This window comes from Trachemys scripta, chromosome 5, assembly GCF_013100865.1.
Source record: "Trachemys scripta elegans isolate TJP31775 chromosome 5, CAS_Tse_1.0, whole genome shotgun sequence".
Classification (NCBI taxonomy): Eukaryota; Metazoa; Chordata; order Testudines; family Emydidae; genus Trachemys; species Trachemys scripta.
In genome coordinates, this window is record NC_048302.1 from 101,517,973 (window position 1) to 101,544,507 (window position 26,535).

Genomic DNA, 26,535 nt, shown 5'->3' on the forward strand with positions numbered 1-26,535 from the left:
TTTATTGTATGAGTAAAGAGGAGCAGAACTGTGCTTAACCTGCCCCAAATGAGGATGTCATCCTCAGCAGAAACAATCTCATTGAGCCAGGGGCTCGAATGCCAGACCCCTGTGAAAGTAAAAGGGGTGGGGACTGGTGTTCCAGCCAGGCAGTATGGACTTTCCCTAAGGGTCCTCAGTCTTGTTTAACCTGTTCCTCCCCACTGTTCAAAGATAGAGCTAAATAGGCTCTATTAGGAGTGTTTTGTTATCTTAAATGGTTTACTAAGAGCTGAAATCACTTGTGGTGGGACAGCATTTCTGCCAGGTCTGCAAGGAGCTGACAGTCACTAAGGGTATGTCTACACTACAAAATTAGGTCGAATTTATAGAAGCCGGTTTTATAGATATCGGTTTTATACAGTGGATTGTGTGTGTCCCCACATAAAATGCTCTAAGTGCATGAAGCCAGAGGACCGCGTCCACAGTACCGAGGCTAGGGTCGACTTCCGGAGCGTTGCACTGTGGGTAGCTATCCCACAGTTCCCACAGTCTCCGCCACCCATTGGAATTCTGGGTTGAGATCCCAATGCCTGATGATGCAAAACAGTGTCGCGGGGGGTTCTGGGTACATGTCGTCAGGCCCCTCCCCCTCCGTCAGAGCAACGGCAGACAATCAATTCTCACCTTTTTACCTGGGTTACCTGTGCAGACAACATACCACGGCAAGCATGGAGCCAGCTCAGCTCAGCTCAGCGTCACCATATGTCATCTGGGTGCCGGCAGACATGGTACTGCATTGCTAAACAGCAGCAGCTAATTGCCTTTTGGCAGTAGACGGTGCAGTATGACTGGTAGCCTTCATCAGCTATCTGGGTGCTGGCAGACGTGGGGCTGCATTGCTACACAGCAGCAGCCCCTTGCCTTTTGGCAGTAGATGGTGTATTACGACTGGTATCCATCGTCGTCATACTCCAGTTCAATCATAGGCACCTGGGCAGACATGCTTTGTCTCCTGGAGACTCAGTCCTGCCGGCAGTCCTATTGAACCGTCTTGACGATGATGGCTAGCAGTCGTAGTACAGTATCTTCTGCCAAGCACCCAGAAGATGCCGAGGGCTATCAGTCATGCTGCACCGTCTGCTGCCAGCTTAAGATGTAAAAAATAGATGGACCAGATTTGTTCTGTATTCATTTGCTTCCCTCTCCCTCCGTGAAATCAACGGCCTGCTAAACCCACGGTTTTGAGTTCAATTTTGGGGGGGGCCATTCTGTGTGACAGTTGTTTGTGTTTCTCCTTGATGCACAGCCACCTTTGTTGATTTTAATTCCCTGTACCTGTACGCCATGTCGTCAGTCGCCCCTCCCTCCCTCATCAGTTTCGCGCCTTTTTTCAGACCAGACGCCATAGCACTGGGATCATGGAGCCCGCTCAGATCACCACGGCAATTATGAGCACTATGAACACCATGCACATTGTCCTGGAGTATATGCAGAGCCAGGAAATGCAAAGCAAAACCAGGACCAGCCGATGAGGCGATTGCAGCACGGCGACGAGAGTGATGAGGAAATTGACATGGACACAGCCCTCACACAAAGTACGGGCCCCAGCAATGTGCAAATCATGGTGTTACTGGGGCAGGTTCATGCCGTGGAATGCAGATTCTGGGCCCAGGAAACAAGCACAGACTGGTGGGATCGCATTGTGTTGCAGGTCTGGGACGATTCGCAGTGGCTGCGAAACTTTCACATGCGTAAGGGCACTTTCATGGAACTTTGTGACTTGCTTTCCCCTGCCCTGAAGCGCCAGAATACCAGGATGAGAGCAGCCCTCACAGTTGAGAAGCGAGTGGCGATAGCCCTGTGGAAGCTTGCAATGCCAGACAGCTACCGGTCAGTCAGGAATCAATTTGGAGTGGGCAAGTCGATTGTGGGGGCTGCTGTGATCCAAGTTGCCAGGGCAAAGACCTGCTGATATCAAGGGTAGTGACTCTGGGAAACGTGCAGGCCATAGTGGATGGCTTTGCTGCAATGGAATTCCCAAACTGTGGTGGGGCGATAGACGGAACCCATATCCCTATCTTGGCACCGGAGCACGAAGCCACCGAATACATAAAGCGCAAGGGGTACTTTTCAATGCCGCTGCAAGCCCTGGTGGATCACAAGGGACGTTTCACCAACATCAACGTGGGATGGCCGGGAAAGGTACATGATGCTCGCGTCTTCAGGCACTCTGGTCTGTTTCGAAAGCTGGAGGAAGGGACTTTCTTCCCAGACCAGAAAATAACCATTGGGGATGTTGAAATGCCTATCGTGATCCTGGGGGACCCAGCCTACCCCTTAATGCCATGGCTCATGAAGCCGTACACAGGCAGCCTGGACAGTAGTCAGGACCTGTTCAACTACAGGCTGAGCAAGTGCCGAATGGCGGTGGAATGTGCATTTGGACGTTTAAAAGCGCGCTGGCGCAGCTTACTGACTCGCTCAGACCTCAGCGAAAAGAATATCCCCATTGTTATTGCTGCTTGCTGTGCACTCCACAATATCTGTGAGAGTAAGGGGGAGACATTTATGGCGGGGTGGGAGGTTGAGGCAAATTGCCTGGTCGCTGATTATACACAGCCAGACACCAGGGCAGTTAGAAGAGTACAGCAGGGTGCGGTGCGCATCAGAGAAGCTTTGAAAATGAGTTTTGTGACTGGCCAGGCTATGATGTGAAACTTCTGTTTGTTTCTCCTTGATGAACCCTCTGCCCCACCCCCGCACCCGGTTCACTCTACTTCCCTGTAAACCAACCACCCCATCCTCCCCTCCCCCTTTCGAGCACCTCTTGCAGAGGCAATAAAGTCATTGTTACTTCACATTCATGCATTCTTTATTAATTCATCACACAATTGCCAAGGTAGCCCAAGAGGGGTGGGGGAGGAGGGAAGGAAAAAGACACACTGCAGTTTATAACTTTAAAACTTTAACACTTATTGAAGGCCAGCCTTCCGATGCTCGGGCAGTCATCTGAGGTGGAGTGACTGGGAGGCTGGAGGCCCCCCTATTGTGTTCTTGGGCATCTGGGTGAGGAGGCAATGGGACTTGGGGAGGAGGGCTGTTGATTACACAGGGGCTGTAGCGGTGGTCTCTGCTCCTGTTACCTTTCCTGCAGCTCAACCATACGCTGGAGCATATCAGTTTGATGCTCCAGCAGCCGGAGCATCGACTCTTGCCTTCTGTCTGCAAGCTGACACCACCTATCATCTTCAGCCCGCCACTTGCTCTGTTCGTCTCGCTATTCAGCCTGCCACCTCTCCTCTCGTTTATATTGTGCTTTTTTGTAGCCTGACATTGACTGCCTCCACACATTCTGCTGTGTTCTTTCAGGGTGGGAGGACCTCTGGAGCTCCATGAACATATCATCCCGAGTCCGCTGTTTTCTCCTTCTAATCTTTGCTAGCCTCTGTGAAGGAGAAACATTTGCAGCTGGTGGAGGAGAAGGGAGAGATGGTTAAAAAAGACACATTTTAGAGAACAATGGGTACACTCTTTCACGTTAAATTTTGCTGTTCACATTACACAGCACATGTGCTTTCGTTACAAGGTTGTATTTTTCCTCTTATATTTAGGGCCTGCCGGTTTGGTGTGAGAGATCACTCACGCGGTGCCAGGCAACAGAATTCGGCTTGCAGGCAGCCATGGTAAGCCACAGCCTTTTGGCTTTTTTAACCCTCATAACATATGGGAATGGCTTCAAACAGTAGCGCCCTCATTTCCCATACCAAGCACCCGTTGGGTTGGCCATTTAAAATGGGTTTGCAACGTAAAAGGAGGGGCTGGGGTTTCCGGGTTAACATGCAGCACAAACCCAACTACCCTCCCCACACACACACACATACCCAATTCTCTGGGATGATCCCTTCACCCCTCCCCTCCCACCGCGTGGCTAATAGCGGGGACATTTCTGTTCAGCCGAGCGGGAACGGGCACCTCTGAATGCCCCCTTAATAAAATCATCCCATTTCAACCAGGTGACCGTGAATGATATCACTCTCCTGAGGATAACAAAGAGCGATAAGGAATGGATGTTGTTTGCATGCCAGCAAACACCGGGACCATACGCTGCCATGCTTTGTTATGCAATGATTCCAGACTACGTGCTACTGGCCTGGCGTGGTAAAGTGTCCTACCATGGCAGACAGGATAAGGCAGCCCTCCCCAGAAACCTTTTTCAAAGGCTTTGGGAGTACATGAAGGAGAGCTTTCTGGAGATGTCCCTGGAGGATTTCCGCTCCATCCCCATACACGTTAACAGACTTTTCCAGTAGCTGTACTGGCCGTGATTGCCAGGGCAAATTAATCATTAATCATTAAACACGCTTGCTTTTAAACCATGTGTGATATTTACAAAGGTACACTCACCAGAGGTCCCTTGTGTGTCCTCAGGGTCTGGGAGCATGCCTTGGGTGAGTTTGGGGGTTACTGGCTCCAGGTCCAGGGTGATAAACATATCCTGGCTGTTGGGGAAACCAGTTTCTCCACTTCCTTGCTGTGAGCTATCTTCATTGCCTTCATCATCATCATCATCTTCCGCGTACCCCGAACCCGCTTCCCTGTTGCGTGTTTCTTCATTGACGGAGTCAAAGCACACGGTTGGGGTAGTGGTGGCTGCACCCCCTAGAATGGCATGCAGCTCCGTGTAGAACCGGCATGTTTGCGGCTCTGCCCTAGACCTTCCGTTTGCCTCTCTGGCTTTGTGGTAGGCTTGCCTTAGCTCCTTAATTTTCATGCGGCACTGCTGTGCATCCCTGTTATGGCCTCTGTCCTTCATGGCCTTTGAGACCTTTCTAATATTTTGCTATTTTGTTTACCACTACTGAGTTCAGCTAGCACTGATTCGTCTCCCCATATGGCGAGCAGATCCCGTACCTCCCGTTCTGTCCATGCTGGAGCTCTTTTGCGATCCTGCAACTCCATCATGGTTACCTGTGCTGATGAGCTCTGAATGGTCACCTGTGCTCTTCATGCTGGGCAAACAGGAAATGAAATTCAAAAGTTCGCGGGGCTTTTCCTGTCTACCTGGTCAGTGCACCTGAGTTGAGAGTGCTGTCCAGAGAGGTCACAATGAAGCACTGTGGGATAGCTCCCGGAGGCCAATAATGTCGAATTCCGTCCACACTACCCCAAATCCGACCCGCAAAGGCCGATTTTAGCGCTAATCCCCTCTTCGGAGGTGGAGTAAAGAAACCGGTTTAAAGGGCCCTTTAAGTCGAAAGAAAGGGCTTCGTCGTGTGGACGTGTCCAGGCTTAATTCGATTTAACCCTGCTAAAGTTGACCTAAACTCATAGTGTAGACCAGGGCTATGAGACTGACCTGCAGAGGCCGCAGCAGAGAGGCAGGTAGCAGCAGAAGGTGAAGGATGGGCGGCTGGCAGGAGCAGTCGGCAGTGCAGCCAGGCAGCAAGGAACAGTGGCTGGGAGGGTGACCAGCAGAGAGAAACAGCAGCTGGCAAAGCAGCCAGCAAGAGCAAGTACGCATATGGAGGAGCAAGTCAGATGCCTTCTTCCCCAGGTGAGAAGTGAACTCACGCAGATGCACCTCTGAACCCTGGGTTCTCACTGACTAAGGACAACCACAGTGAGAGGGGTATGGTGAGGGAGTAGAGAGGGGCACAGTAAAGGAAATTGTGGTTGTAGAACTCAAGAATATGAGGCAGCAGGCAGTGCCCCACACACTCTAGAGTGGGTGTCCTGCTCACAGTTTTATGTTTATGAATCCCACTTGTTCCATTTTCCCTAATTAATGTTGAGTGACTTCCCTCCTTTCATCAAAAATTTATTTTCTACACTTAGACTCTGCATGAGAGTAGGGAAGTACTGCCTCACAGAGGCACACAGGGGTGGTGTGTAATTTTCCCAGACTACTGGGAGGGGCCAGTTCTGTGTTGTATTGTTGAAAAGGACCCCCTAGATATTGAACTGGGTCCTGGTTGCTGCTGGCTCCACCTGGCAGAAGGGTTATAGCAGAATGGGTCAACTCAGCAGAGACCTTAATATCAGGATCCAAAAAATGGAGGTACTTTTAGCAATTGACTGAAATGTTCACTCCAGCATTCCATGCACTCTGCTTCTGTAATTATTAGCTGACCAGAACTGGAATAGACCACACTTAGTAAATGATCTTTCTCATCACTTAGGTTGCTCAAGTACTTATATATATAAAAGGAGGTGACATTGTTCCTGGCAGAAGCTTCCCTGTGGGTGATGGCTTTTGCTTCGATAAAAGCTTTGTGTTCAGCACGTATGGATTTCTTATGAATGCCATTCAGATTACATTATGTGACCATATCACTTGTGGAACTGGACCAGCTATTATTTTCTGACTGCAGATGCTGTTCAAAATCATCTCTAGAATAGAGTTAGTCCTGGCAAAAAAGCATTATTTTACCATTTTAGAAATTTAAAGACAGCAAACGAGAGGGTTGTAAGTATTGTAGCTTTACTCTTATATCCATCCCCAGAAAAGCTTTTGCTTCTGTCTTGTTGGCCTGAGCTTCTGATGATATCTTAAGGAGAAGGAGAAAACCACAACAAGCTGGCTTCCCTCCTGGCCATTCCGCAACAGAGCAAATCTTCAGAGTGAGCCAGATTATAAAGAAGGCATGAAAATTCAAGCATCCTATTCACATTGTATTTTTGGATGTCAAGGTCACATTTGACTCTGTTGATAAGGAATTACTGTGGCAGATCTTGAAACTTGCAGCCCTCCTTGATGAGCTCTGTAGAATATTCAATGATGACTCCTCACGCCATGTAATAGATTATATGCTTGACCAGACACTAAGTAAATGCAATTTAGGCATATACCTTGATGATAAGAAACTCACCAAAAGTTGATTTGGTCAACGACATAGTGCTAGTTGTCAAATTAATGGAAGAGCTAGTTGTAGCACTTTAAGTCCTGGAAAGCTGAGCAGCAAAATTCCTGAAACTTAATTGGGGTAAAACCAAATTTCTTCCAGTCAGCAATTTCAAACATTCTGCAGGCTCTAACATCTTAGCTTGTGACAGCGATTGTCAGTGATGTTATCTACCTCAGCTCTGCTGTTGATAATATGGGCGACATAAGAAAGAAAATAAAGCTTGCACTACAAAAACATTGTCAGTAATGGGGTGCCTCATTAAGAAATCTTTCTCAAACTGAACACCTTGATAAGTAAAGAGATGAAGCTGAGGATAAATAATGCTTCAGTTGTCAGTATTCTGACCTATAGGACTGAAACATGGCCCCTTACTGTCAAGATTGAAAAGAAGTTGGCCCCTATTCAGATGAAGCATCTTTGAATGATCTTTCTGAAACATTAAATGGTACAAATTCAAGACAAGAGATTTGTTTTCTTATTAAAGCATTCCCCCTCTCTCAAACAGTCTCTTAGCACTCTTTAACGTGGTAAGGTCATCAGCTCTGAATCCCTACCAACTTTCCTAGAAGTATCACCTTTAACTTTGACCCAATGAAAGCAGGATGGAAAAGACCCACTGGAAGACCTAAAATATGATGACTTGATGGCATTAACAGAAACCTGTCCCACACAGGCATTCTATGCTATAACACACCAGATTTGGCTCAGAGCAGATAATGAAAAGGGGGAGAGTGAAAAATTCTTCTTTTTAACCTCCGAGGATAGGGCAAGAAATAACGGGCTTAAATTGCAGCAAGGGAGTTTTATGTTGGACATTGGGGAAAAAACTTCTTAATTATCAGGGTGATTAAGCACTGGAACAAATTGCCTGGGGAGGCAGTGGAATCTCCATTACTGGAGGTTTTAAGAACAGGTTGGACAAACAAACACTTGTCAGGAATGGTCTAGTTATTACATAGTCCTGCCTTGAGTGCAGGAGAATGGACCAGTTGATCTATAGAGGTGCATTCTAGTCCTACATTTCTATGATTCAATGACCATGGAGTCACATAGCATATTTGGTGGCCTCTATGTTGTCCAGCTGCCAGCATAAGAACTAACCATTATGCCATTAGAGAGAGAGAAAGAGAGAGAGAGAGAGAGAGAGAACTACTTTTGCAGTCACAGTATTTCATTGCATTTTCCCTCTGATTCCTTGTGTGCCTATTTTCTATTCAGGGCCAGATGGTAGCAGGCCTCTCACAGAACAGGTCTGTAAAGACAGGAATGTCAGAAGGAAGCACTTTTCCCAAACATTACACCTCCATGCACAGCCCAGTCACAGTTTCACTGCTTGCAATTCCTCGATTGCAAGGATTGCCACTGGATAGTGCTGATAGCAGATCTACCTTCCCTAAAAGGGGGAGACAAGGCCTTACACCCCCATATAGACATTTTGAACCAGCAAGCAGTGATTCACAGATTCCAAGGCATGATGGGATCATTGTGATAATCTAGTGTTACATCTTGTATAACTCAGGCCATAAACTTCCCCAAAATAACTCCTAGAGCAGATCTTTTAGAAAATCATCCAACCTTGATTTAAAAATTGTCAGTGATGGAGGATCCACCACAATCCTTGGTAAATTGTATCAATTACTGCCATCTTTTAAAATGTACACCTTATTTCCAGTCTAAATTTGTCTGTCTTCCGCTCCAACACTGGATCATAATAGATTTGTTACATTGAAGAATCCATTATTAATTATTATTCCCCATGTATATATTTATAGACAGTAATCAATCTCTCAACCTTCTCTTTGTTAAGCTACATAGATTGAGCTCCCTGAGTATGTCAATATAAGGCAGGTTTTCTAATCCTTTAATCATTCTCACAGCTCTTCTGTGAACCTTCTCCAAATTATGAACATCAAAATAATTTCCACTAAGCAGTGCATGTGAAAGAAAATAATTTCAAAACTCATTTCTTTAAACTTAGTTCTCCCACAGAAACTTCAACACTCATGTTCCTTTCCTTCCCCTCCCCTTCACATACCCCACCCTCTTCTCAAATAATCAAGCTATTTATCCTCCAAGCTGGAAAGGAAGAGAGAGAAAAAGATGTCTGTCCTTTTAAACACCTGTGGACTGTTTAGATGCTATAGTATTAGAGAACCTCATGAGAACGTAGATAGATAAATAGAGGAGAATCCCTCCTAGAACTCCCACTGAAGTCTCATGGCATCTTTGTTGAAAATTGCCAGTCTCGGAAAGAGATGGAGGTGTAATGATTATACATTCCTTTAGGTAAAGATCTTGTGTCCTTATTGGCTTGTAAAGCACCTGTCATGCTATGTGAGCTATACAAATAATGGTAAATAATGGACAATTATAAAGCATTAGCATTGTATTTTTATTTCTAAATTTAGCATGTGTATTATTCCTCTCTGTTGCTTCCTAAGTCTGAGTGACAAACAAAGCAACCTATGTTATCTGTGGTAATTATGCACCAGATTCTGGCCTTGGCCATGAAACCATGCAGATTTGTAAAAGGAAGAAAGACTTTCCCTTAAGCTCCTCATGGTCTGCCTATTGATCATCCAGTAAGCCTCCTGTTCAGGTATTTGGGTGGGGAGAGAGTGTGTAGAGGCTTGGCTCCATTACCATTAATGCATCAGCTCAGAAGGGTAGTAAATGGCTACTGGTATGGGGCCTTAGCAATCACTACCTCTCTGCAATAACAGGCGAGTTATCCCACAGGGTGGGAATCATGCCTTTGAGTCAAAGTTACTTGCCTGGGTTGCTCCTAAGGTAGTACAGCTACATGCCATGTCAGAGTCTGGACAGATTATTTACCACATAAATTGTGATTAGCATGAGAAAGGCAGTCAGAATTAGAAAAGTCTGACTTCAGAATCAGAGTTTAAAATGTACTGTAACTCAGACGTTTTCACAATGGGCTTTTGTTGTTGTTTTGTATCATGAATTTTTGTATTTGTAATTATTTATTCTTGTGACAGCTGAGTCCAGGGAAAATGCAGAGTGTGGAGGAAGCAGGCATTTTGTGGATTTATGTTATCTAGCTCATTTCAGGTCAACATCTGTTACATCCTCCATTCTGGAATATGTGACACTTCTTTTCCCACAATTTCTATGCTCATAACACAGAGAGTTCCTATTTGTGGCTAGTGAAAACATTCAGCTCTAGACAGATGCTGAGCCATGGATGTGCAGAGCTATGGAATGACACATGGCATTCACAAGTGGGCATGGGAAGTCCATACGGCAGTGGGATGAGATAGGTTGCACTGATCTGTCACAAGTATGTGTACGATTACTAAAGAAGATCTTGATTGTACACAATGGACAATGCAAAGCTTCTCACCTACACTCAGGGAATATTACTGTTAACAACAATAGACTTCCCACAGGAGGTGGGAAATGGCAACAGAGGGATAAGTCCATTTCCTTATACCAAAGCATATTCCAGCAGAGCTTGACGCTTGTTCTGAAAAAAACTTTACATTGCATTCTGTCAAAATAGAGCCTCCTGAGTTGTTCCCCAAGATACAATTAACCCCTTATTATCCAAACATGGTCAGAAAATTGACATGTTGGTATTGCCATATTGGTCAGAGGTTCATCAAGTCTAATATCCTGTGATTAATGGTAGCTAGAACCAGAAGCTTCAGTGGAAGGTCTGAGAAACACTGCAACAGGCAAAAAGAAGCCAAGTCAGAAGTGTAACTTTTGGACAGGGATTCAGAAGTATAGTCCATTCCTCCATGAATGGAGGATGTATACACCATCGTTTTATTCACATAGTACCCCTTCTTTATTCTCTAATATTTGTTGAAATTTTGTCACACATTAGATACCAAGAACACCCTCACCATGCATTCTTAGTCAAAGTTAAGAACTTTGGAGAGGTGGAACTCTTTAAATTGTATTTGGTAGCAACAGTAAATGAAAATTAAAAAAGAATAAAATGCATTCCTAGAAGAAGGTAAGCCAGATGAGTTTCTTGTAGAATTAAAGTTAACTTCAAATTTCTTGGCTTTTCCCTATTTGTTTGCTATCTACAATTATCTTGTAAATATTTATCTTCAAGTTATTTAGATATACTCTCAACATGAACTTTAATTTAACAAAGCTTTTTTCTGGGAATTTCATTAGATTTTTAAATAATCCTAACATGCAACTGGAGAGAAAACTGGTGGCTGGGGGAAAATTCCCTATTCCTTTCTGATTTCTTAAGAAACACAGGAAGGATTTGCCTTTCACACAGATCACAGGAGAAGCACAAAATTAGGGCTTCATCTCGGTAAGTGCCTGATTCCATGACAAACCTTACTGGACTCATCAGTTTTTCCAAGTGGAGGTCCCAAATAAGCCTCTTAAATTTAGCAGGAGGGACGAATCACCTCATTCCACTGTCACCATTCCCACTCTTGCCCTATTTCACAAGCTCCATGCTTTCTCCAGTCCACTCCTCCTCCTCCTCCTCCTCCACTTTCCCTTCCCCCGCCACCAGCCCCAATGGTGGAACTTCCTAGTTCCTAACTGTTTCCCACTTTGTGTTCTCAGGCTAATATCTGACAAGATAGCATATGAGAGTATTCTAACTGTGAGGAACTCTTATCTTCCTTTCCATTTCTATTTTAATATGTTCTAATTTATGAAAGGCTTGTCTGATTACCTTCAGTTTTGGCTGAAAAACTCTCCTTTTTGCTTTTGCATGCCTCCATAGTGATCAGTTTACATTTTATTTATATCTGTAAGGAAAAGAGCTAGAGATTTTTTGTTTTAAATGAAAGCTTAGATTTCTAGCAGGCATTTGGTGGCATATTTTAAACTCAATGGAGACAACAAGCCATTCTGACATTATCAATTAAAATAGTAATATATTTTAAAGTGAGATTTATATTAACTAAAGTTAGGTCTGGTACAATATATTATAACTAGATGTGTCCAATAAACTGAATGTTCTTACCTTCATTTCACTTTTTAGCTATAAAATAGCAAGACAATGTAGAAAACTTTTTGGATTTTATTGAATGCCTCTATTTTAGCATGTCATATTTTAGGAGACCCTTGGCCTAATCCCATCAATTCCCCCTACCTTGGAACCAGAGTCATGCTATCAATTTTAAACCTGAGATATTTTTGTTGATGGCTTTTAAAGAGAAGGTCAAAGTCAGATTTATAATGGCAAGTCAGGATTAACCTTAACCAAGTCAAGACTACTCTGACCTGATAATAATTCAATAGGAAAGACTGATAAGTGGAGGCTCATAGGTCAAACTCCTATCACTGCAAATATTCCAAAAACAGCTATCTGAGGAAACAGGGGGAATGATGTAGGGAGTAGAGCTGGGCAGTAAACATTTCCCCATTCTGCAAAAATGTACACAACTTCAATTTTTGTCTTGTTCTTCATGGTGAAAAAAGCAAGACCTTTTAGATTTTGTCATAAAAAAGGAGAGTGAGGGTATCCCAGTGGTTAGGGCATTCAGGTAGGATGTGAAAGACTCAGGTTCAAATTTTACTCTCTCTGATTCAGCACAGCAATTTGAATCTGGGTCACCCACAATCTAGCTGAGTGCCCCAACTACCAGACTATTGGGTATTTTGGGCAGGAACTCTCTCTCTCATGGTTTCAGAATGCATGAGTTCAGTCAGTCGTGGGCAACTTGCGGTCTGTGGGCTGCATATGGCCCATCGGGGTAATCCACTGGTGGGCCTCAAGACAGTTTGTTTACATTAACCGCCCCCAGGCACAGTCACCCGTATCTCTCAGTGGCCGCGGTTCACCATTCCCGGCCAATGGGAGCTGTGGGAAGTGGCACAGGCTGCAGGGATGTGCTGGCTGCCGCTTCCTGCAATGCCCATTGGTCGGGAATGCTGAAACACGGTCATTGGGAGCTGTGGGTGGCCATGTCTGCAGACGGTCAATGTAAACACAATCTCACAGCCCTCCAGTGGATTACCCTGATGGGCAGCGTGCGGCCTGCGGGCTGCAGGTTACCCACTACTGTCTTAAATGGTCTTTTTCAGACCCTTAAGTCTATGGGCTCTAAGAAATTCAGTAAGTTAAATTATGAAGCTGATAGTTATAATTTCTTCACATAATGAAATGAGTAAGAAAGTCATTCTGAATTCAGAATTGAGGAACCTTAAAATATTAATATTTAAGTTTAGTTGCAAACCTGTCAAAGCCATTGGTTGAACAATGAGACCCAGATAACCCTTTTCATTATTTGCTAGGAAGGGGAATGAAAATGGTGGAAAATCCACAATCATGTCCCCAAAAGTTTTCAGATAGAAAGGGGTTAAATTTCAGCTAGACAAAATCCCTTTGAATTTGATTGGACTCTATGCAGCTAATTCTTCACATTTTTACTCATGTAAGTTGTCTCCATTCAGCAAATAAACCCAAATAAATCATGGCGACTACTTATATGAGTAATGACTTGAAGAATGAGGCCCTGTGTTTGTACTCTGAACTTCATTTAGAACCTAATATGCACTATTGTGCATAAGCATTGAAATTATGAGGTACCATGTGACTGTAATGCTCAAAGATTTTATATGGAAAGTATAGCACCCATGAAAATATTCAAAACAGAGACTTGCTTTCCATTGAGCTCGAGGATTACCACTTCCCCTGGAGATAATTTCAGAAGAGATTACCCCTCTATTTATCACTTCCATTTTAATAAGTAACACCGGAAACAGTTCCATACTCCTACCCATAATGTGCCAACCAATCAAAATATTTTTGCTCTCTCCATGACAACAATCAGAAGGACAACATTTCATCAAGCTATCAAAATTCAGATGATCTCATCAGGCTAACAATGTTTGGAAAACATTCCTGTTGCCTATGACAACAAATAGTTTTACTGTTGCTCAACTACCACTAAGTCCTGTGCCGTGCTGCATTGGGAACTCACAAATGCAAACAGGTTTAAGCACAATCGTTGGAAATTAAAAATGTACAAAATAAAATGCAAATGTCATGAAGTCATTATGAAGATTTAGTAGCAGTGGATAGTTTATGCTAAATAGCTACAAACATCTGGATTGGTTATTCCATAAATTATTAGAGTGCAGTCTGGCTCCCCAGACTTATTTTTTTTAAGAACTTTAAAAAATTGATTTTTGGATAACTGGAGCTTTAAAAGACTGACACTAAGCAATTGTACTAGATTTTTGTTTTTAGTCTCCAATAATGTAGAATCTGTCCTGAGGACAACGCCATAGGAAACAACTCTGCAGTGGTGCAAGTGAAGGAGAATCTTAAATAGATTTTCCAACTGATTTCTGTGATTACTGTATGATCAATTGGATTTCATAAAACAATGAAAGATAAGGAAGTACAAGGCCTTAATTGAGATACATGTCAGATGGACTAAACATATATCAGGTAAGGATGTTCCCTTGAACCCTGATACAGCAAACCATTGAAGAACATGTGGAACTTTAAGTACGTGAGTTAGTCCTATTGAAATCAATGGACCTATTCACCTGCCTAAAAGTATAAGGATTTGCAGAATCAAAGTTTTAAAGGTCAGATGAAAACAAAAGTATAAACCCTTACTTACTTCTTCTAGCTATATAAAGAAGTAGCAGAAAGTTTAGTTTATTTCTATTGTTTTTCATTCATGTATTATTTGTTCATTAGAAATTCAGAACTTCTTGGAATATTGTGGTTGGCTGGAGATGTAGAACAATTGTGACATTAGATGTATCATGGAAGTGCTACCTGATGAATTAAGCAGCAAAGTGGTTTTTACTGTGACTGCTTAAAATTTTGGATTTTCTTTGATGTTTCCTTGAAACCTGTTCTCAAATACCTGTGGACAAAAAGCCCTCTGGCAAGGATTCAGTTCACCTTCCTCTTCAATAAAAACCAGAGAACTCTCCCAATACAAATTTCTCATACCCTGTGCATCCTTCAGCAAAATCAGATTTATGATCAAAAGAAATTACAATTAAAGTAAATCAGATAACTGTGATTGGGTGGATGCACCCTGCACAGACCTTGCCAGGTTGCTCATTTACATTCCTATCCAGTGCAGCCAGACACCCATATAAGTGCTATCAGAATTATAGAAAGTAGCAGTCACTTGAGGCTTGAGTTGCTTGCAGTCCAACAGCTAGCCCAATTTAAGCATAAGGGGTTCAGTCAGGGGGTGTTAATGACTATATGTTAATTGGTAACAAATGCCTGGTTCTCAGAGAGTGGAGGATATACATCAGCTTCTTGAAAGGCCCAAAATGTAGGTAGTTTAATTAGGTTGTTGTATTAAACTCTTTGGGTTTAGCCACACCTCACCTATTCCTTAGGGCTAGATTTACAAGGGGGACTTAGGCACCCAAGTCCAACATTTAGGCACAATGGCATTCATAACCTCCCTCCATTCCCCGCTTAGCTTCCACCTAATCCTGTAGTTCCTAAAGTCCCTAGACACCTTTGTTTCCATCAGTTAAGTCCCCTTGGTGCCTAAATTTCTGCTGGTAGATATGCACACAGCCTCTTATGTCTTGGCACCACAGAGCTGCTTGGCACCTAACTCACATTTAAAATTCAATGAGCTTCACAGATGATATGTTCTCACACCTAAAAGTTAGGCATTCCAACATTCAATGTTTCAACACCCTGTTAATTTACCCTTTAGAGTATTGTAGCCTGGACTCAATATTTAACACAGAGTAGTCTGCTTTACTTTGGCACTTGAACTAGCCATATATTTCTGTCATGTGGGCTACTCTCCAAGTCTACAGCTGGCTTCTTTTCCCTGGGCAAGTAGCCACTGCATTGCCAAACCTTTGGCAATAATTCTTCAAGATGCAGCCCTTCTTGCTAGCTTGCCACAGTGGTATTATTCCCCACAGTTCCTTTTCCTTTTTTTAGTTTGTGTGACCTTGAAAGGAAAGAAACTTAAAGCACTATCTAGAATGGGAACTAGAGCTATCTGGAAAACAACAAAACTATTTGATGAAAAACGGACATTTTTTGGTCCAGCTCAACACTTTTAAATGAATTATTTCTTAATACTCTGGACTTAACTTCTTTTAAAAAATGCTTATAGTTGCTTTTGTTGCTGTCACCACAAGACTTGTCACTTATACTCTTAACTAATTTCTGCCCCAAAGCCTCTGTGCCCTTCTCCTTGTTTAGTTTTAGTTTAAGCCCCTTTCTCCTTGTACTTCACAAAACTCAACATAAATTATTCAAAAAGTATTATTTACTGTTGCAACTTATATGGAGTTCCTTTTTCCACTGATCTGTAACATGTTGTACTTGAAAGAGAGGGCTTATCATGAAACAATATTTTATGTTGATCACTGGCCTATTTGCTATATTCTATGTACTGATTTTCCACTGTCAGGAAGATTTCTGTAGATTAACTAGATCTCCGCACATGGACACAGCAGACCATTTTAAAACTATTTCTTCTATTTAACAAATACATACTCCTGCAGCAAGATCCAAACAATAGATCCACAAAGCATCTCTACAGCTGTATCTTACCTCCCACTTATCCCTTGGTATCCATTTGGTTTGTGGGTGGTGCCACAGCCTGTTTTGTGAAGGACAAATCTTGCCCCCTTGGCAGAGAAATTGACCAAACCACAGCCTACACCTCATGATGATCTTAACATCATCTCTAGCTCACCTCTAATAGAAATTAAACTGGAATTAAAATATCAATCCCTTCCAAAAATAAGCACAGTTCTTCTAAATTCTTAGATCAATCTGTTAAATAGAATTAATTCTTCCTACAGTATTTTCATTGAAAAACATACAAAATGTAAAGTTCTTGCCAAATGATACATTTGTATCTTATATTTGGCTTGTGGCCAGGGTGATGAGAAAGGTAACTTCAAACATATATATATATATATATATATATATATATATATATATATATATATATTACCATTTATTAACCAGATATGTTGCAAATTATATTTTCATAGAATTTAAATTTATTCTAGCAAGTGTACTCCTTTCATACACTGCACATCTGTGTACTTTGCGAAAGCCAGACAGATGTCTTTTAAAGGTTGATCCATTATTTTCAGCAAAGCAGAAACAGGGTGAGTATAAATTCAGGGCCATAGGAGAACCACTGTGTATGGTATATGTATATTGTGTGTTGAAGGTAACTGAAGAGTTAACAAAAAGAACAGGAGTACTTGTGGCACCTTAGAGACTAACAAATTAAGTTAACATAGGCTTTCTTTTATAATTAGATAGGCATTTGTTTTGCACAAGGCAAAATCAATTCTGTTTAGAGATTTGCTCATTTGAGTAAGGTAAAAAAAAAAGACAATAAGTAGCGTTGAAAAGCTTTAAAATGCATTATGAAATAAATGTCAGGAACACTGATTTACATATGCTACCCATATGTTAATTTACACACGGGTAGTGTATAACGTATAAATCAACATTCTCAACATTTATTTCAGGATACATTGTAAAGTTTCTCAGTACTGCTCATAGCATTAGATTTGAATGTTATCAGCATTATATTGTGAACTCTGAATGGGACAATTGCAGGAAAATCACTGCAAGTTATTTGGTTCCCACTCCATTGCTATTGCATGGAGTTGCATAGTATCGTTATTCCTTATCAGTAGCATATAAAAATGGTGACACTGAAACAAACGAGATATAAAAAAATCTGTGTAGTGCTTCTTGTTCTTTTGTCAAATCTCAAGGTCTATATGTATATCAGTAGCAGAAAGCAAAAAGGGGGGGAGGAATTAAAATGTGAATTACAGTTTCTATAAAGAAATTCTCCATTAATTGCAAAAAATTCTATATTTGAATGACATTATTCATAGCCTATTTTAGATTTTAATAATGTTATGCTTGAACTTGTTCTTTAAAAAAACGAAGATCATAACAGGAAGTCCTAATGTACAATATTCAGTAAAAGCTTTCAAATTTCCATTTGTTGTTCATTGCATTTCATTGAAAATGAAGCTGCTTTTGAGTTATGGAAAGATGCGGGATCGGGGGAAAGTGCCCCAGTGTAAATCTCTCTTTTCATTCCCTTTCCTTCAAAAATGGACAAATGAACTGTTTTGAAAATCTGTTTTTGTTGTATTTTTTAATAAATATTAATGGCTTCCTGGCTCAGACCTTATGTGTCAATTTCCATCTCTAAGCAAAATGTTTACAATCAAACTATCAGCTATAGGAAAGTGCTGGTTGTAATAGAAGTGCCACAGCTGAAACAACCTTAACTATATTGACATGAGTAGCAGCCCTATAATTACTTAGCATGCTTCATATTTATATCCTCCAAGCCACTTGCTCAGTTTTACAGTTCTTTGTGCCTAATATAGTATATAGATATAGAGGAATAAATAAACTGTACTATTCAGGGATTAGCAGTGGGTTTAAGTGTTAACACTTCACAACAGTCCATAGTCGGCGGAATTCACGTTTACATTCTAAGAACTTTGTCAGCAGTATGCAGTGTGTTTAAGGAAAGAGAAAAAGAAACACTCAGCGGTGTAAAATGCAGCATAACAAAGTACTCTGTGAACAGCAGAGGGTTATTTTTTTTAGATGAACAAATAAACTATTTAATTAACAGAATTCAGTTCCCATAAGTAGAGTGACTGTTAATAGCAGTGTCCAATGTCTATTTTAAGGGTATTTTTAAACTATATTATTTCCCTGATCACAAACAATAGTTGCATAGATTCCAGTAGGTATGTGGCTGATATACACTGCTTTCAGTGTAATATATGTATAGGTCAATTTGGAATAGCACATGTGTAAATGAGATAAGTAATTTTTTTCCCTTCATATATGAGGTTGCTTAAATTGCTTTTAGTTTGGAAGCTTTATATTTGCTAAGTACTTATTATGAAAACTAATGTACCTATAAGAGTGTCAAAAATTGGATTTAGAATTCTGAGGATTCTGCCAACCCCCAATACCATTGTATTCTTTCCTCCTTCATAAATCATGAAGTAAATTACAGCAAATTTTCCACCAAAAGGGGAGAAGTGGACACAGCTGCCCTCAGAACATGTCAGCTCCACTACAGAAGGGGTCATGGAGAATAAGATGCATCACTTTTCCAGGGATGGTGTGTTCTGTGTTGCTTCCTGTTCCTGCTAGCCCAGGAAGTAGGGTGTCTCCCCTGCTGACTTTAGGCCTCTGGCTCTAGGGGGAAAAAATAAGCACAATAAAATCCACAAACTGTGGATTCTATTTAAAGAAAAATCTGAAATATGTATTTTCTTGAAATACATCTTCCATGTGCTAGGGGCAACAGCAAAAAAAAAAAAAAAAAGATACTCAGAACTTAGCACGACACTTAAAACACACACACACAAGCAAAAGAGGAAAAAATAACATATTCAATTTCTTATTCCTGTTCATGAAGGGCTGTCTTATAACTTTACAGTCTGTTATGATCTGATCCATGCTGCCTCCTTTCCCAGGGAAGGGACAATCAGTATGCCCCCTTTGTTGACACAGTCTACATCCCTTTTTTTGCCAGCTCAGATGTCTTGCTCATGGTGCTTGGGGGAGGAGGAAGGGGCACAATGGGCAGAGCCAAATTTCTGGCCACTCCCTGATTACCTAAGCAGGAAGGGGATTAAAAAGCCAATGGCAATGCCAATAACATGTGCAGGTGATTATCAGGGCTCCTTATACCTTCCAGCTTCCAGCAAGGCTTAAAAACAGATCTCTCAGCTCCTCAACAAATATTCTAATTACTGAACTATGGGCCCTTCTGCTATGGGGCTGTCTCAATCTTACTTGTTGAAACTATTCCATTAGGTATAAAATACTTGAATAGTGACTGAACTAGTGGGTGGGTGTGAGAGTCATTCTATAGACCAATGGTTAGGGCTGTCACCTAAGATATGAGAAGTTCATGTCTCTGCTCCAATGACAATGATCAGAACCATTTTTTTAAATACATGGGACTACCAGGGAACCAAGAAATTCAATTAGTCACCCAGCTCTAGTTGAAATCATTTGGTGGATGTTATTATGAAAGCGCAACTAATAATAATATAATTCATCATGATGACCAAGGGAAATAATTATATTATTCTCATTTAAAAATAAACAACTCAAAAATCAAAACCATTGTCACAAAACAGAGGACTGGAGACTTGAAAAGTTACTTCTGACTTTGTCTTGTCATTACATTCCTGCTGATGGGTGGTATGAGCTGCCCTTTCAACTTGTATGACATTTTCCTTTGACAATCTCTGATTTAAGCATGCATGCAGGTGATCACAATTTAAAAACTAACAATCACTCTAATGTTTGGGACATCATTACCCTGGTATTTGCAGCATTTCACATTGTTCCACATTCCAAGGAATTCAAAATGTAGGGATGCTGTAAATAATGAGGAAAAGCTATTTATAAAACAGTAATTATCAAGATTTTGGAGTTGACCATTGTCATTCACCAAGTGAAAACAAAGGAAAGCTCCCAACTCTGCACATTTTTCCATTTTAAAAAGATTTATCTTTTTGCTGATTGTGGCATGGCAAAAATCATATAAAAGAGAAAGAATGCTCCAAAGGGCAGTATACTTCATAGCAGAAATATTGTTATCGCCGTAGAACATGAAGTTCAGATTGCTGAAGAGACATATTATGTGATTCTCCTGGCCATGCCAATACTTCCTGAGCTCTTTTGTTGTGCACTCTACTTGCTTTCTTCACCCATTTATAAATCATGTCTAATCATTACACAATAGGATAATAATTTGAAAAAACGGTTAATATGAAATGCAAAATAAGAATAACACAAAAGGAATTTTAAATTAATATCAAGTAATAGGTTAGCAGGTAAAAGAGAGGCAGGTACAAATTACAGACGTATCAATCCAGATATGGTGGGTGAGACTTAGAATCCCATTCTACCTAGAATGCAAAGGAATCTGATGTCGATTGTGACCAGAAGTTAATTTTGATACAGTGACATAAGCAAATACAAACTGAAACTGTGCAAAGATACTTTATAGAGCGGATTAAATCATTTGTTACAATTTTCCCCCCAGTCCCATATTCTGTGCCAATGGTTCCTGTCTCAGTTGCCCATCTGTAGAGATGTTCAATATTTTGCACATTTAATTGAAAACTGGCTTTTTCACAAAATATTTTTTTTGCGAAAATGTTGACATTGTCAAAATCTTTTGGTTTTCACATAAAAATGTTCTTTTTTCAAGTTTTTTTTAAATGTATTGAAAACGTTACTAATGTGGTTATTGAAATATTATATTTACCTAAGACTTGGATTTTAGTAAGCAAACAATTCCATGTTGATAATATTTTCAAAAACTATGCATCCATTCTGAAAGCTTCAAAATGAAAAAACAAAACAAACAGATGAAAATGTTAAATGATTTTTGGTTATCAACCAACTCTATCTATGTATTACCTTCTCCAATAAGCATCTGTGCAGTCTTTCATTCTTCCTTTCTACACATTGTTCATAAGGCCACTATCCTTTCCACACTTTTATTCAGGGGTACAACCAGAATTTTGCTCAGGAGGGGGCACAGGTTACCTGCCTGGCTGCCCCAGAATTTGGTGGTATTTTGATCAGGTCACAACACCACTCATTCAACTTCAGTCTGGCTGCCCCTCTGTCCTAGGGGGCCAAACTTAATTAAGTCGCATTGTAACCTGCCTCACGGGGTCACAGTGTCACTCAGGTTTGGCTTGCCCACCTCTCCATAGAATCATAGATGTGTAAGACTGGAAGAGACCTCAGTAGGTCATCTAGTCCAGTCCCCTGCACTCAAGGCAGGAATACATAATAACTGGACCATTCCTGATGTTTGTCTAACTTGTTCTTAAAAACCTCCAATGACTGAAAATCCACAACCTTCCTCAGGAAATTTGTTCCAGTGCTAAAACACCCTGACAATCAGGAAGTTTTTCCTAATGTCCAACATAAACCTCCCTTGCTGCAATTTCAGCCCATTGCTTCTTGTCATATGCTCAGAGATTGAGGAGAACAAATTTTCATACTTGTCCTTGTAAGAACCTTTTATGTACTTGGAAACTATTATCATGTCCTTCCCCCTCCCCAGTATTCTCTTCTCCAGACTAAACAAACCCATTTTTTTCACCCTTTCCTCATAGGTCATGTTTTCTAGATCTTAAATAACTTTTGTTGCTCTTCTCTGGACTTTCCCCAATTTGTCTACATCTTTCCTGAAATGTGGCACCCAGAACTGGAGATAATACTCTAGTTGAAGCCTTATCCTTGCGGAATAGAGGGGAAGAATTACTTGTCACCCATCATGACTGGAATGCGGGGCAAGCAAATTTGAGAAAGTGGTGTTGCAACCTGGCACATAGAGTCACACTGGCACTCACTTAAATTTGGCCTGACTGCTCCTCCATAGTCTGGTCAGAAGTCTAGGTGAGGGAAGTTGCCCCGCCCCTCTGTCATTGTGCTCCTGTGTATATACCTCTAGTAGAATATCTTCTACTTAGCTAACAAAGTTATGTCATAACAAAATATTAATATTAAATTATGAAGGGGAGGGAGGTTATTCGATACCATCAGACCATGTCACTTAGATATTGTATAACCCATGTGCCTAATAAGGAGATATGTCTTTAAGAGATCCACAAAGAAGGCAGGGAGTAGAAATGAGTTGTGTCTGGTTCATTATTGCTAGGCTGATGCAGTTAGCACTCCACACCCAAATGTTTCTGAAATTGGACCTAGTAGTTTTGGGTATGCTCAATAGGCTCCCTGTGGCTGGACTCACATCTCATGAGGGCAAGTACTCAGAGTAGCTGCCTAACGAAGCCCATGTGCCGTGTGTGGGTTAGGAGAAGTTGAGCCACAGGATCAGCACAGGCAGTTTTCTCTAACTCTGAAGCATATTGCAACAGGGTGGATTTTTTTAAAATGTATGTACTTAAACAGAATGGTTAGTTATTTAGTTAGCTGACTAGCTAACTGAGTGATTTCAGGAGAGGAGTGGGAAGAGTCTGCGTGGATTCCAGGTGGAGATTTCCACAAGCAAACGTAGAGAAGATATTGTTGCAGTGCTTTTGACTCAGCAGACTGTACAGATTTTGGTGATCAAAGACTGTAACTGAGACTCAGGTAAACTTAACCTAAGCTTTTGGGAACTTGAGTTACTTCTCACTGTGTTTGTGTGAGGACTGACCTGGTTAGATTTAATATGTTTTGTTTATGCATAATGGTGAAGATAATGTATGAGGATTATAAAGTAGACATATTATGTTGTAGAAATTATCCACTGGGATATGATGTCATTCCCTCTTGTTGACCCATTGACATTTAAGTATTTAGCCACAGTGGAAAACCTTCAACAGGAGAGACTGAGGCCTTGTCTACACTATGGGGGTAAGTCGACCTAAGTTACGCTACTCTAGCTACATAATAACATAGCTGGAGTCAGCATAGCTTAGGTAGTCTTACCCCGGTGTCTTGACTGCACTGTGTCAATGGGAGATGCTCTCCGGTCGACTTCCCTTACTCTTCTCAGGGAGGTGGAGTACTGGGGTCGACTGGAGAGTGCTCTACCATCAATTTAGCGGGTCTTCACTAGACTCACTAAATCAACCCCTGCTGCATTGATTGCAGCAGCGTCATAGTGAAGACAAGCCATCAGATAGCCCCTCCTCAGAATATTCTATAGGTCAATGGTTAGCACACACTCCTGAAAAGTAGAAGATGCTAGTTCAAATCCTTTTTCCCCCTCAGGCAGAGTGGAACTGAATCTGGGTCTCTCACAGCCCAGGTGAGTGCTTTAACCACTGGGATAAAAGTTATAAAGTGAACATCCACACCCACTGACATTTTGTCTGGAGGAAGGCAGGCACCTAACTCATTCCCACCAGAAACACCTTAGACAGTGCCATCTCCATCTCTGGCTATTTTGTATGGAGCAGACAGGCACCTCTTATTTCCACCCATTAGACATCAAAGTTGCCTGACTCCAAGCAGCAGGTTCCCATTTCTGGATCAGTAAGCAAAAATAGATGCCTTCCTCCAGCCTAGACTAAGCATTCTGTCCATGACGGGGGGGGGGGGGGGGGGGGCTTAGCTCACACACTTGGCATCAGAATTTTCCATGGGCTAGCTTAGGCATCTCGCCCCCAGCATGCTGGTTTTGTGGATCACATTCTAAGTTGCCTATCTCTCTCCATGCACTGTGTCAGGAGCATAGGCACTTAACTCAGGCTTTTTGGATCACAGTGATATTCCTATGATTTTCTAGGAATCATAACACTCAGCATTGCAATGTTCAAGTCTCTTTCTGGATTCAGGCCATTGATCTTAGGTGTTTTTTTCTTTTTCTTTTTCTTTATTTTTTAAATTATTATGCTTTCTCCTAACTTACTTACAAAGTGGTTCTATTTATAATAACTTCTTCCAAAAAATCTGCAAGTTACTGTAGAAGTCCATCTGCTGTTGATATGATTGACAGATTCCTGGCATCATAAGATGGGTTGGGAATTATAGCCTAATTAAGTCTGGGTGTCAGGGCATCAAATGAAATGATCCTTCAAGGTTAATCACTCAATGAGTCCAGGGCTAAGCACTGGCATTTTAAAGATGGATATCAAATTAATAGTATGGGAATGACTATACAAATTAAATTATATAATACCAGTATATCTACCACCATACTAACACCTATGTTAAGCCTCTGGGCATGTACGGTGTTAGCTGTTTCCAGAAGACAGGTGCAAATTCAGAGTGGGATGAGTGGTCATGGAGTTAAATGGATGCCAATAACCTTCAAAATCACATTTTTAATTAATTTATTTTTAACTTCTATTGTATCACAAAATCTACAGAAATCAATGGGAGAGGAAGATACTCAGCACCACTGAAAATTAACTCATCCATTTTTCCCCCAATATATATGGTGACACTACACCTCATATTTGTCATTATATCATTATGATATGATTATGGCATAATTATTATTCATTTTGTATGAGATGGGTCATGTAAGGTGTCACTGGAAAAGTTATGATTTGCTGAATATGATTTTCCTATTTGTATGCATATATCATTTTTTGTATCAGAAGTTATGAATATTGACTAAGGATCTTTATTTCAAATGGGCTTACTCTGGAAAACACCCACAGCCAGCCTTTCAGGTACAACAATGAAGAAGCCAGACTGTGCTAATGACTCATCACAAAGACAACGGGCTGTGAAATAACTTAGCCTTCCTGTAAATGTTTCAGCCAGCCTTTAAATAATGGTGGCCATGACTCTGCAAGGGCAGATGACAAGACCACATGACCCTGGGCTCCATTTTGGGTACCTGTATTTTTCCACAAACTGTTTTGGGAACCAAGTTTGAAACGAAGGGATCCTGACCTATACCAAAGCTATCTAAGGCAGGGAGTGACATCATCAGTTGCACTTCACTCCCCCACAACTCAACACCTGGGAGAAGCTCTGTAACAATGCTGCCTCTGACGGGACAGAACTGAGAGTCTCAATTCAGGACAAATTGCTTAGAGCAGGGCAGTTACAGCGCAAAGCTGGAGTTCCTTTATTATTAAGGCACCAAACCAGCCAAACAGAGAAGACTTTAGTTTTACCCCATTGGCTAACCAGAAGTCATAAAAGCAATTCCCTCAGACACTCCAGTTTCACAGTATCACCACCAGGGCCACTCCTTATGAGGAAGAATGGTTATGAAAACCAATACTCCAGTAAAAGAAAAAAGGTTCTCCTGATCCCACAGGACCAAGCCCCAGACCCAGGTCAATATACAAGTTAGATCTTACTCACAAATCACACTGTTGCCAATCCTTTAGAATCTAAAATCTAAAAGTTTATTTATAAAAAGAAAGAAATATAGATGAGAGCTAGAATTGGTTAAATGGCATCAATGACATACAGTAATGGCAAAGTTCTTGGTTCAGGCTTCTAGCAGTGATGTAATAAACTGCAGGTTCAAATCAAGTCTTTGGAATACATCCACAGTTTGAATGGGTCATTCAGTCCTTTATTCAGAGCTTCAGCTTGTAGCAAGGTTCCTCCAGAGGTAAGAAGCAGGATTGAAGACAAAATTGAGGGGTTTCCAGGATCTTTTATAGCCTCTGCCATGTTGGAGGACACTCCTTTGTTCTTACTGTGGAAAATCATAGCAGCAAGATGGAGTTTGGAGTCATATGGGCAAGTCACATATCCATGCATGACTCCGTTTTTTACAAGGAGAGCAGCCATTGCTCACATGCTACCTTGAACATTCCCAGGAAGACTTCTCATGTGGATTGGAGTCTCCCAATGTCCATTGTCAGTTAAGTGTTTCTTGATTGGGCACTTAATCTGAAGAGTACCTTCTCAATAAGCTAGCCAAATGCTTCACTGGTGCTGCTTAGAATCAAACACATTGAGATACAGGTACATAGCCAATATTTATAACTTCAAATACAAAAATGAAACATGCATACAGATAACAATCATAACCAGCAAATCATAACTTTTTATAGACACCTCACTCAACAACCTTTGTACAACATTTGCTGCAAATATATAACACTGGTTGCAACAATTATCTATACGGTTACAGTTCATGTCGATAACACCACAAGCTCTGAAAGAAAAAGGTTTGGAATGGGGGTGGGGAATCCAAGCTGC